We start from the raw sequence: 12,531 nt of genomic DNA, 5'->3' as shown, positions 1-12,531 counted from the left end.
GAAGTTCTTAAATATTTTATAGAACCGTATCCTGAAAAATACTGAACGTTAATAACATAATTCATCAAGTCACTATAGCTTTATACTGAATTTCAAAAATGGTTCAAATGGCTCTGAACACTATGGGACTCAACATCTTAGGTCATAAGTCCCCTAGAACTTAGAACTACTTAAACCTAACTAACCTAAGGACATCACACACACCCATGCCCGAGGCAGGATTCGAACCTGCACCGTAGCAGTCCCGCGGTTCCGGACTGCAGCGCCAGAACCGCTAGACCACCGCGGCCGGCTATACTGAATTTAATCGGAGATATTAGACTGTGTATTTGTTTACGGCTGTCAGTGCATTCGCACTGAGCGCTCGATCAGCTGTAGGCGCGTGACGTAGGAAGTAATTGTTTGCGGTCAACGACTGCCTTGTGCGGCGCGCAGACTTGACTGTTGCTTTGAGTATATGCCGCCGCCAAAACACAGCGCGGTATCCTTGTATTCTCTACATGTTTACATGTAGCTGTTAGTTTCTCTAAAGTATGTCATTCCACAAAAAATTTTAACGTTCGATATATGATGTATTCCCTTGGAGCGTCGAGATTTAAGAGTTTCAACTTCGGCAGTGTTATAATGAATAATTTTGCGAACTCTATATGGACCGTTATAAAGCAGAAAAAATTTCCGACACAAGCCTTTTCCTTTGTGAGACAAATGATGAGACTTAATTAACACCTTTTGACCAACTGACAAGATTTTTAAACGACCAGGACGCTTAGCTGATTTCTCTCTTCTAGCAGCCGCAGATGCAATATTTTGCAGAGCCATGTTCAAAACTTCAGAATGCCGCAGTTTCTGTGTAGGCGGAAAAGGAACGATTTCAGAAATGCGATGTCTCGGTGCTTTGTTTTTTAATATCAGTATAGGCGGTAAAGAAGTTGAGTCATTAGGAAGTTCATTCAGAATGTTTTGAAAAATATGAAGATACTGATCCCAAGTTCTGTGATTCTGATGACAATAAAGACGACACAATTTATTGATTTCCTTCATCCATCTCTCTGAAGCGTTAGATTGAGGGTGAAAAAGTGAAATGAAGATTGGTTTACTCTTACGACGCCATAGAGTACGAAGCCAAATTTTAGAGCGAAACTGTGATCCATTATCTGATATAACCTTATCAACATGACCCACTTCTTTAAGAAAATGTTAGATGAATGCATTAGATACTGAACGAGCTGTTGCTTTGCGTAAAGGTGTAAAACACACATATTTTGATGTCAATTCCACTGCTACCAAAATGTACGCAAAACCATTAGTAGAACGAACCACTGGACCGAACAAATCAACTGCAGCCATGTCCTTTAATTTCGCTGGAATGATAGGAAACAACGGTGCTCTATGAGAAATAGTTGGTGGCTTAGCCTTTTGACATAATTTGCATTTGGCAGAACAGATCGAATACGTTTTTCCATATTACTGAAGTAGCAATTTTCTCGTAATTTATGAAAGCATTTTCTGGGACCAAAGTGTGCAGAACTGAAATGTGTGTACCAAATCAATTTTTTGACCCACTCATCAGGAATACAAACTAACCAAACAGAGTTGTCGACCGATTTTCATTTAAAAAGAACTTACCAGATAGTTCGCAAAAACGAGGTGTGGCCAAATCGTCCAATCTAACAAAGCGTCTAAGAAAATTACAGACACCAAGGAAACTATGAACATCACGTTTTGTGGTAGGAACAGCATAATTACGAATAGCGTCTAGTTTCTCTGGATCAGGAAGAATACCTTCTGTAGAAATAATGTGACCGAAAAATTTCACCTGAGAACGACCAAATTCAGATATTTCCAAGTTCACTGTAATGCCAACTCTTGCAAAAATACGTAATAATGAATCCAAAATTTTGTTGTGCTCACTCCAAGAATGTTTAGCAATAAGAATATCGTCAACATATGAAGTAATATTGTCACGAAGATAAACAGGTAAGATTTCGTTTAAACTACGAATGAATGCTGCAGAAGATACAGTAAGTCCAAACGGTAATTTCCGATATCACTTTTAGGTAAAATAGTCATATCCGGTTATTCTTTACCGATTCTCTAGATAGATTGTAGTCGAAGAGTTGTTTTGACAGATGCAAAGAATAGTAAAAGAGTAGGCAGCGGTGCAGAAAACTAAAAGGGAAATAGCACCACTACAGCTTGGGGCCCTATACACGCTACGGCACATTTTCACTTAGTGTAGTGAATCCCCTGAGGACATTAATAGCTGCACATAATTTCAGTTTGTGACTTAGTGGCAAATTTGGCGGAAGTGCGTAAAAAAATGGATCTAACCATGAACATGGATGTATGTCATTCTTAGAATTACGAAAGATCTTAAATTTCCGAACAGTCAAAAAGTGTTTATAGTCAAAGTTTTCGCCTCATGGCGACAAAGACCTACCGCGTCTGTCCCAGTCCGAATGTCGATTATTGTAAAGTTCGTGCGCCTGGCGCTCTCTTGTTGCATCCCGTAAATGAAACAAATTACTTTCTTCAAATTCCTCTACTATTTGTGATTCTAAATTTCTATTGCTGTCTTTTCCTACGATTTCGCCTTCAATTTGTTTGACTTGCTTTCGTAATGCCTCAAATTCCCTTTTGATGTGTTCATTAAATTTTCCCGGTTTTTCAACATGTTTATTTATGTTCTGGTACTCTTCGGTTTCTGCAAATGGCAATGGAGCTGTATCATCTAGATCTCTGTCCCCATTTAAACTAAGACTTGTCAGTTTATCTGAAATCTTCTCAACTATTTCCGATTAGTAACCTATTTTTTCTTTCTGTTTATTTACGTCTTCCGTAAATGTCGCGACTCGGGTTTCGGTATTGTCACATTTAGTAGTTAACTGTTCATACTGTTGCGTTAAGTTATTTGTCCTGTCATTTGGTACTGATTCCTCGATTCTTTTAAATATTTCTTCCTTATCGTGTGCACATTGTAAATTTAACTCTGAAAATTTCTGTACTATCACGCGATCTTTTTCATCCTGTTCTCTGTCCTGTTCCTCTTGTCTAATTTCTGTTGAAATTAAACTATTATTGTGAGCATTCAAAATCGGTTGTACTTCTTCTCTAATTTCTTTCTTTGATTCATCATTCATGTTATTGAAACATGTCCTTATTCGTGAGCTTAACCGTGTTTCCATTGTTTCCATCTCTGTTTTAAATTTAGATTCCAACTGTGATCCCAGATTTAATATTGCACCCATCAACTGCTCCATATCTTCTGTCGTTAACCACGTATTCTGAAATTTTTTTGATTGTGAAAAATTTTGAACTGGATCTGGACTATTTTCCCTGATTATTAAATTGTTTTCAACTCCATTATTCATCATACTGTTGTCCTGTGTTGGCGAGTTCGCCATGTCAACAATTTCGTTATTCTGACTATTCATCATTTTTGCCTTTTTCATTGATCGCGTTATCATTTACAAAATGTACAAAACTCGTCACTGTACGAAAATTACACAGAATGAGACTTTATCTCCAACAATACCATTCACACGAAATGTTTCCCTCAAACACGATTAACGAACAATTGAAATAATTGCACTAAATTGTCAAATGCGTATACAAGACAACAAAATTAAATTCTGAAAAAAAATACCATTAGAAGAATGACAATTACCAAATCTACACATGGAAAATAGACTACAATTACTAAACTACAAATTACTACAACAATACTACTGTCTACTATTTTTACAATCAGAAGAATTCCAAGGGACGATCCGAAGCTGCGGTCGCCACGTGCATGGGGGCTTAATTAAATATAATGCAAATAATTTTAATTTTTTGATTTAGTAGCTGTATGTCCGGCTACGAAGTCTCGTAAGCGGTTGGCCCTGACTAGTTTTAGTACGCAATCTGACTGCATAGAACAACAACAAGGAATGAAAGAAAATTTTCGTTAACACAGTTAATTAATTAATTAAGTCTCCAGCAACTATAAAACCTACGAAACCAAAACACAAGTGTAATTGTTCTGTGTGTGGAAGTGTGATTCAACGTACACATCTGGCACGGTTCTTCTTCAATAAGACAAGAAATTTTAAATACCATTTATACTGAAGTAATTAAAAAAATAGAAATACTATAATTGCGTAAGGAAACCAGAATTACACTCTAATACAAGAACACAAGCCAGATGCTTTGTTGACTGAACCTGTAATGACGCATTATTTAAGACATTGAGATAATAAAAAGAAAAGGGAATTTTTTTTTTACCTTCATATGTATTGACGAAAAGCACTCTGATCATTACAATATCTCCATTCGAACATCTGCTGTCTAGCCCATCAAACAACTGCATAAAACATGGAACAAGCACTCCTTACTACAACATCTCAACACCGACTCACTACTACCACATCTCAACAAGCACCCTCCACCACGACTTCTCGACAAGAACTTTTCACTACGACATATCAGCAAGCACTCTCCACCACGACTTCTCGACAAGAACTCTAGTGTAGGCGGCTGAATAATACTCTTTGGCGCAATCTCTGGCGCTGTGGCTCAGTGTAGCCACCTTTCAATACGGCGTTAATGTCATTAATACAGTGAAGATCCATTATAAAAATGGGTAGGAGATAATTATGGAGATTAATTACGAAATTAAAATTAGAATATCGGAACTATGTTGTTGTTATGAGTATCATTGTTATTCAACCTACACGGCACTGAACTACATTTAACAAGTAAACAGTGTAAAGGATATTTTTGTCTGTTCTCCACTTCTTAATTGCGGTGGCATCGGACCGAAGATCGTCGTCGACAATCTACCATACTCCTGTGTACATTTCTGACTTGGCGCACCTTGCTTAAGGGTATACAGAACGCCTTACGCTTACAATGTTAAATCGAGCTAAAAGTTAGGAACATTTTCTCGTTTGTTATTTGGACGATACTCTTGATTTTTTCACAGAACGCAGACATATGTTCTGCTTTTATGCTGAATTATTAATTTTGAAAAAATAATGTATAGCTTTTCAGATATTTTATTTTTTGTAAATGTTAAAAAATTTATACATTTTAACAAGTATTTTAAAATTTACATCCATTAATACAAAATAATTCCACATATCTTTTAATTCAGACATATTAGAAGGTCTGAATGAACAACTACAGAAAATTTCATCTTTCTACTATAAATAGGCCCTGAGAAAATGTACCTTATACACAAAAAAACTAAAGTTACGGGAAATTAGCTCCAAAGTTTTTACTTCAGTACAAGCCTGCTCCATAGCTTGTATCATCAGAATCATCCAACAGCTTCCTCTTGATGGCTCTGCTATGCCGTCTAGCCATCTTTGAATATACTTTTATGGCATTATCTGTAGACCTGAGGCGTTCCTTGTCCAAACAAAGCATAGATGCAGCAGTTTGTAGTCCTACACAGAGGCCCAACTTCTGCAGAACTTTGCACTTTGTTATATTGCCCTGATTGAATGATGAAGCAGCATCATAAACGCCAAAGTGAAGTGTGTTTATACCGACAAACACAGTTTTAGGTAGTCTATCCCATATCCCATGGTTCACACACTCACTTGGATTTTGAGTCCAGCCATGAAGACATTTCTTTAGTAGACTAATATCTGCGAGGTCTCGGAATATTGGTTTTATTTCATCCATTATGGCAGGTGGCAGGTGATGAGGGTGATTGTATTGTTTTTTAGTTACCTTGCCTCTGTTGTACTTGCACCAACTACCGTCTCCTTTTGGACATAGCCCATGTTGGGGATTCTCATTGTTTGAAGCTGTATGAAAAAACAGGGCCCAGACTGCTCTTCTCATTAATTCTGCATCTGCTGTATTCTGTCTTATTGCTAGACCATAGCACTTCTGAATATGATCTATTGTAGCATCTTTCAGTCTATGTTTCCCATCTAAAGTTTTTCCATATCTCAATTTCTTGCCTTTCGTGCTAGCCTTGAGCTGTCGAAGTCTTGATCCCATCCTTTTCTGAACATGGCCAACACACTCCAGTTTGGAAATTTTCACATCGTTACCATAGGGTCTCAGTTCCTTAATTTCTTTGAAAGCCTTTGAGTCACCATCTCCAAGATAATTTATGTATCTAACGTTGTACCATTTTACTGAGCGTTGATAAATACTTCTTACACCTGCAACTTTCATACCACCACTTGACCCATAGTAATTTGCCATGCACTCCTCTTCATGTTTATTTTTCATTTTCTCCTTGCATCTGCAATGCTTGGAAAGTATTGCCACATCAACTACCTTACCAGTGTCCACACTTGTAGCTGTTACTACATCAGAGACGTGTGGCCTCTCTTCTGCCAGCTTCCATCAAAAGCTATGGACAAGTCTCTGCTATTATTATTTTCAACAACTGCTTCCTCAACAGCATCTTTCATGTTTTCCTGTGCCACATCTTCTACAGCAGAGCCTATTGCAATTATGTGTTTGTTAAATTGTGAAGGTGGAGGAGGGAGGTTCATCACACCACACAACATGGCACCTGCAGCCCTGCCCTTTCCTATACACCGTAATCCATAAACCAGTTTAATGTTTATATCGTATAGTTTACCTGTATCTGCAGTAACATGTGAGGAATTGAAGAAAGTAACACTGTGTTTGCAATAACTGCACACCAACTCTAATTCACAAGCAAGTCCTACATGTAAGTTTGTTTTCAATGAAACACCACATTTTCCACATTGTTTGCAGCACACATTGTTCTCCAAAACGTCTAATAATAAAGAGACGTTAGTTACCTCATATTTTATAGTCCCAGCATTTAGTTTCTTGTATTCTTCTTCAATTCCAGCTAGTTTTCTTCTTGAAGCACTTTCCGGTGTAGTGGCAGCAGCATCACTCAGTGTTGAGGTTAGTCGCTACTGGGACATCAGATACTGATGAAGATGAACCAGACGAATTTTTAGTACACTTTACTTTCTTGCGCCAATGTACACGCTTTCTAAATACCTTCAGACTAGGTCTTGGCATGTTGAAGGAAAGAAAACTCAATGACTTGTCCACATACGACTTTCACAGCAATGACATGGATGTACTCACAAAGGAAACAATACAAATGGTGCAGAATCTATTGTCAACTGTCTAGCAGTGTAGCCAACAGAAAAGCTAACTCTCTTGTGCTCAATTATATCTCTGGCAAGGCTGTCTATATCAGGTATATTTCGCGTCTCATATACAAGGTGCGGAATATCGTGTGTCGAAATTATTTTAAAAAATTATTTAAAATAGTTCTATTCACGTCATCCAAATATTTTATACGTGGTATTAAACGGGAGAATCTAAATTTTTCGAAAATGCATTTACCCAAAAATCGATTTTTTCATCGAAAAATTCATTCCGTATACCCTTAAGCCGTCGGCATCCGAACTTTATGACGTCATAGCGTGGAACAGCACGTTCGGAAATCTTTCCGAACGTGCAGAGCAATATCTGGCATGTCAGATATTCTGAGCTTGCGTCTGAACGTTGACCAATGAGATGGCACAACGCCACCTACGTCACACGCACGCCGTTTCCCTTTAAGTACAGAATTGCGATGCGTCATATTGGCATTCATTTCAAGCCTATATGTATATATGCCGTATCTGAGCACCAGCAAATTGAGAATCACTGGAAAACCCGTTGTTAATTGTGTGATTCGTTGCAATGAAATAATGAGAAACATCATATTCGTGGCAAAAGAATTATTGTAACTTGCGTATTATGAGAGTAAGCTATTTGGAAGCAGCGACACACTGAAGATTCACCCTAAATGCGTTGTTCTTGGTACAATTTGTTACAATTAAATTTCAGTTACATATCTACGATTAAAGTTTTCAGAAAGGCGTAAGATAATATGACGAGATAAAAGGAATGTAGCGTTGGCGCCGGCACGGTAGCTCAGCGTGTTCGGTCAGAGGCTTAGCTGCCCTCTGTAATTAAAAAAAAACTGAGTTAATAGATCAACAACGAACTCAAAAGGGTGTCTTACGACGTCCACCCCGATCAGATTCAACGAACAAAAACGAACAAAAGAAGATTAAAAAGAAAAAAAAGCGTAATGAGGAGCGTCGCTGTCCTGTATAGAGTAGTTAGGTGGGGTGGTGGTTCGCGCCTTCACACCTCCAATATCTTTTCCTAACATTCACGTTTTTGTTAGGTTCTAATACTTTATTATTAGTTTAACATAAGTATATAGTACAAGAGTTGATGTTATGTAAATATAAGTTCACCTTTTTTTGAGGGGTGACTTTGTTCAATTGGCTTAATCTACAGTACAGCTTGCGCTACTTGTATAAAGATATTTTTCTGCTTTTGCTTTTACACTTCGTAATTCACATGTTGCAATGATTCTGCTACTGGATAGGAACAGTGATCAAGTAAGACTGACCTTGGGATATTACTTAAATGCGGGAATGATGAAATAATGTTTATCTTATTCGGAGAAGTGTTCCAAATTTGTACCGCACTGTTTGTAATGGAACTTTTATGAGTCTGTGCCCTTATTGATTGGACATGGTACTTTCCTTTTCGTGGACGATGGAGGAAATGTGTATTTTAATAGAGGTAACGTGGGAATTTTACGCGCGCCTGTTGAGTAAACATTGTGATTTGCGAACTAGAAACATCCCTCAACTGGAGTGCGTTACGATCGCGTATACCACGTTGGGTCCCACGTACCGTATGCACAAGTCGCATCGTTCCTGAGCGTTCAGCAGCATGTTGAACTTGGCACGCTCAACGTTAAGGCCGGTATTACACTATCAAATTTCTTTGTCAAATGTCGTCCAATATTTGATCAAATGTAGGGCCTCGCTGTAGATTTGATCAAAGAAGTCGCTTGTCTTCTGTTCACTGCAATGTGACATGTTACCACATGGAGCGCTACCATCGCTGCAGCGTTCTGTCGTCTGTAGTGTTTTTATAAACATTTCCGGTAAATACAATTGGTGTGTACCGACAACTACAAAATTAATAGAGATGTATGAAGCTGATGAGACGCTTTACAACGTGAGGCACACTGAATACAAAAATAGATTAAGAAGATTGGAGACCTAACTTAAGCTAACCTAACCCTCTCCTGTAGCAAAGAATCGGAGTGTTACAGTGAGCCTGTTTCTTGCAGATGTAGCACTTCTTAAGTGAATATTGTGTTTTGTGATATGAGGATACACGTCACTGAGCACATATAGAAATGTATGCTCATCCATTGTTAAGTAATTGATGTACGACTTGACATCTTCCACCATAAGCTCACGTAACAAAGTTTTGTTGAATGCTTTTATCGTGTCGTCGTAAAACCCACGGCTTCACCCAGGTATGTTTCCTTTTTTCCCCCCGCTTCTCTTCCGCATGTGCACACAGTGCAATTGTGGTACATGCAACTGCTGCGGTTAATAAGTTGTTGTTGTCAGCCATCTTGAACTTTGATGAAAAATTTGAAGACAGTGTAATACCCCTTCTAGCGCTACGTCAAAGATCTTTGTCAAATATATTTGACGGAATATTTTATCAAAGAAATTTGATAGTGTAATACCGACCTTCGTTCGACAGCAAGGGCCGTGTGCCGACGGCTTTAGGGTGAGTCAGCCTGGAACTTTCGCCATACGGCACGTGACACTGATGTCCGCGGATATGGTTTTGTCTACATTGCAGTTTCTCTAGAGAGCCTCCCATGTACTAGTAATTGCCTTGTGTCCCCTGCTTACTTCTTCAAAATTAAAAGCGAGAGAGCCTTGGAGTAGGGTTCCCGAAGGTTGTTTTTTTTTTAAATCTCTTTTTCATGAGCCTTGGAATACACCACACTCCTAATCATTTACGAGTATATACAGGTTTTTTTTATTTTATTCGTGAGTGTACCGGCTAGTTCGTGTGGCTCGCCACGAATTCTGTCCTGTGCCAACCTCTTCACCTCAGAGTAGCACAAATTATCTGTTGGAAGTATTTCACTCTGTCTTCCCCTGTAGTTTTTACCTACTACAGCACCGTCTAGTACGATGGAAATTACTCCCTGATGTCTTAATACGTGTTCTATCTTCCTGAGTCCTCGTCACGTCGGTGTTCTCCGTATGTTCCTGTCTCTGGTGATACTCTGGAGAACCTCCTCATTCCTTACATTATCAGTGTGCCCAATTTTCAACGTCCTTCAGAAGCACCACACCTGAAACACTTTGATTCTCTTTTGTTCTGGTTTTCCCACTGTCCATGATTCACTACCATAGAATGCTATGATCCTAATATACGTTCTCGGAAATTTCTTCCTCAGAGTAAAGCCGCTGTTCGAGAAAAAAAAAATAGCAGACTTCTCTCGGCCAGGGAAGCCCTCTTTGCTTGTGAAAATCTCCTGTGCGTCTTCTTTGCTTAGCTCGTCATCAATTAGCAAGTTAGCAGAATTTCTTAACTTCGTCTAGTTCTTAATTAACAATTTGTCTCAGTATTTTCATTTCTGCTATTTCTCATTACATTCGTCTTTCTTCGATTTCCCCTAAATTCATATTATGTACTGAGACGGTTCATTCAGTTCACTGAGGATAGCAATATCACAAGCAAACCTCATCACCGATATCCTTTCTCCATGAGATTTAATCCCATTTTTTAACCTTACTTTTATTTTCTTAATTGCTCCTTCGCTGTATATATTGAACAGCATACGCGAAAGACTACATCTTTATTCTTAGTCTTCCGTCCTTATGGTTCATGCTTGGTTGTTGTATATACTGTATATTATCCGTCTTTCTCTGTAGCGTACCCGGATTTTTCTCAGAATCTCTTAAGTATTGCGCGTACAGCCTATACTGTAAGGAAGTTGGAAACAGAAGAAAAATGTAATTTATGTTGCTATTACATTGATTTTTTTTCACGTCGCCAAGAAACATAAAAATTAACTGAACTGCACAGAATTATGTGCAGTGTGTGATGCTAAAGCGCAGATACAACTACGCATTTGGAATTGAATCAGAAAAATACTCTGTTACATGACGTATCCACTCGTAAATAGGATAAGCGTCGAGCACATTTTACGGCCGGATTGTAAACCACAATGAGTTTGCCCCGCTTGCCGCACATGTGACGTATTGTTTCGCCGTAATCGAGGGCACTGACAAGCAGAAATTTACAGACATTTTGTCAGTGGACCATTTCTTTCTCTATCTCAAATGGTTCAAATGGCTCTGAGCAACATGCGACTTAACTTCTGAGGTCATCAGTCGCCTAGAACTTAGAACTACTTAAACCTAACTAACCTAAGGACATCACACACATCGATGCCCGAGGCAGGATTCGAACCTGCGACCGTAGCGGTCGCTCGGCTCCAGACTGCAGCGCCAAGAACCGCACGGCCACTCCGGCCGGCTCTCCATCTCAACTAGGAGTCAGTTACCGAGAGTCAATGCATAATTTCCCGTTTGTGGCATATTAATAATTCAAAATGGAGATTAATAGTTTCGAAACAAACCATTAACCTTATCAGCTGACGGAACAAGACAGTGGCAAACCCTCTTCTGAACTGATAAAAAAAAGACTTAAAATGCATGCTGTTTTGAGAGTAAATCACGGAGTGGAATCGAGTATTATTTTGAGTAGCTTTGGACAGTTTTTGTAGAAAAGAATGTGTTTTGTATTTACTGTCTTGATTTTAAAATGGTTACAGTTCAGATATCCAAGATTTGGAAATATCATTTTTAGGTACAACAAATTTGAAACAAGCAGTCATATCCTCAAAATAAATATTACATGTTTCCTATCAACTAGGACACTTTGTTTTTCAATGAAACTACATACACTGTCTGACAAAAAAGTGAAGCACTTGGGGGGACACGAAATGAAACTTTTTTACTTTATGTTCGTTATTGGTACCGACAGACTTGAAAATAATGGATCATTCATTGTTTACTGTTAAATAGCTTTTGCCCTTAACTTGTTCTTGTGTTCACGGGTCGGAATTAAATGCTTTCGTCTTAAGGTTTAAACTGCTCCTTATTAATACGAGTACCAGGTTGGAAGGGGAGAATAGCCTGTTCAGCTGGTTTGATCTAACTCAGCGAACGCATCTGGTTGAAAATGTTTACTATGTGAATTATTCGTAACTTGTCTTATTTGATGCTGCATATTTGATTAATTCTATTTGATTAGGCTTCTGTAATCAACATCGTTTCTTACAAATTTGAACTTGGCTGTATTACGCTTGTACTAGGTTTGCCAGGATATGTTGTTGGTGGTTTTCCATTGAAAGGTTAACAGCCATTGTTGTCAGACACAAGTGCTATTGTTTTAATTTGTTTTTCTTCTCAAATGTATGGCTTAGATAATTTATCAGTATCACGAAAGGTTATTTTTGTCTTTGGGTGGGCCATGCAATGTGTGACTTGGGGTACTTGAAAGAGCTGCCCCCTTTGTGAGTTGGTATAGTGTGTCTGTTAAATGTATTTTATTCATATGTTTTACAAGTAGCGTTTGCTGCACTATTCGGCCACAGCCCTTAGAGCGGTGCGTCGAGTACTGTGAACTGGTGTT

The sequence above is a fragment of the Schistocerca serialis genome, chromosome 1 (assembly GCF_023864345.2).
Source record: "Schistocerca serialis cubense isolate TAMUIC-IGC-003099 chromosome 1, iqSchSeri2.2, whole genome shotgun sequence".
Classification (NCBI taxonomy): Eukaryota; Metazoa; Arthropoda; class Insecta; order Orthoptera; family Acrididae; genus Schistocerca; species Schistocerca serialis.
The sequence above is the reverse complement of the archived record's forward strand: the minus strand, read 5'-3'. Positions refer to the sequence as shown.